The sequence below is a fragment of the Schistocerca serialis genome, chromosome 9 (assembly GCF_023864345.2).
Source record: "Schistocerca serialis cubense isolate TAMUIC-IGC-003099 chromosome 9, iqSchSeri2.2, whole genome shotgun sequence".
In the NCBI taxonomy this organism is placed as follows: Eukaryota; Metazoa; Arthropoda; class Insecta; order Orthoptera; family Acrididae; genus Schistocerca; species Schistocerca serialis.
The window spans coordinates 220900543-220902130 of record NC_064646.1 but is presented as its reverse complement, the minus strand read 5'-3'; the positions used below and the strand labels follow the sequence as shown (position 1 = coordinate 220902130).

Genomic DNA, 1588 nt, shown 5'->3' with positions numbered 1-1588 from the left:
GAGAACATTTGTGGCCCGGTGATATGTTTGGGACCATGATATCCTTGGTTGTCTGCAAATGGTCTCCGAGTAACAGAACTTAACCATCTCCGGCCAATGCTCGGTTCACCTGTACGAGATGACCCAGTCTACTCCATGTAAACACAATGCATATCATTACGGAACCAACACCAGCTTGCACAGTGGCTTGTTGACAACTTGGGTCCATTGCTTCATGGGGTCTGCGCCACACTCGACCCTATCACCAGTTCTTACCAACTGAAATCGGGACTCATCTGAGCAGGCCATGGTTTTCCAGTCGGCTAAGGTACTACCGATATGGTTACGATCCCAGGAGATGGGCTGCAAGCGATTCATGCTGTTAGCAAGGTCACTCGCGTCGGTCTTCTGCTGTCATAGCCCATTAACGCCACATTTCGCCACACTGTACTAACGGATATTCGTCGTACGTCTCTCATTGATTTCAGCGATTCTTTCACAGAGTGCTTCTTGTCTGTCAGCACTGGCAACTCTACGCTAACGCCCCTGCTCTCGGTCGCGAAGTGAAAGCCGTCGACCACTGCGTTGTCCACGGTGAGAGGTAATGCATAAAATGTGGTATTCTGGGCCCACTCTTGACACTGTGGATCTCGGAATACTGAATTGCCTAAGAATATCCGAAGTGGAATGTCCCATGCCTTTAGCTGCAAATATACTTCCTCTTTCAAAATCCGTTTAGTCCAGTCTTGGGCCCATAATCGCGTCGGAAACCTTTTCACATTGACTATCTGAGTACAAATGATATCTCCGCCAATGCACTGCCCTTCCATACCTTGTGTACGCAACACTACCGCCATCTGTATACGTGCATATTCCTATCCCATGACTTTTGCCACCTCAGTGTAGTTGTCAATGGTATTTTCAGAAGTTGCAGTCTTTTTAAATTCTTAAATTACAATGAAATGAACACCCTTAGCTGCTTACAGGCGTTGACATACGTCAACGGGGACAGATGAAAATGTGTGCCCCGACCGGGACTCGAACCCGGGATCTCCTGCTTATATGGCAGACACTCTATCCATCTGAGCCAGCGAGGGCACATAGGGTAGCGCGACTGCAGGGATCTATCTCTGGCACGCCTCCCGCGGAACCCACATTCTCTACGTATTGTCCCTCACTACATTCGTAGTGCCCCCCGCCCATTATACTCATTATTCGCGGCGCATTGCCGATTCCCGTAAGAGTTCGGGCACTGTTTGTGCATTCGCACAGAAGAAGAAGATGGTCAAGTGGCCGGTGAGCCTTAACTATATATATACTAAGATGGTATCTGTTCTTTCTGCATGTCCGAAAGAACAGATACCATCTTAGTAAATACATTTTTAAATTCTCATACTGTTCAGTTTCATTCTTATATTCATTTTTATATTAATTATTGTATTTTAATCTTATATTTATTCGTCTGGAAGATTTGGTGCATTCCCTTGGATGATACAAATCGTAGAAACATTCGAAACATAGAAATTCCAAGCAAAGTGCGAAGGCAGAATTGCAACGGTGGCATTTATTCGTACGAATCTCACTCGGGAAAGAATCGTCGTTAACATAG

General features: G+C 46.0%; 1 non-coding gene across 1 annotated transcript; it reads right to left on the bottom strand.

Moving 5' to 3' along the window:
• Positions 1-1002: 1002 nt before the first annotated feature.
• Trnai-uau (transfer RNA isoleucine (anticodon UAU)) lies at positions 1003-1077 on the bottom strand. Its single transcript has one exon. It is a non-coding gene; the product is annotated as a tRNA-Ile (tRNA).
• Positions 1078-1588: the final 511 nt, after the last annotated feature.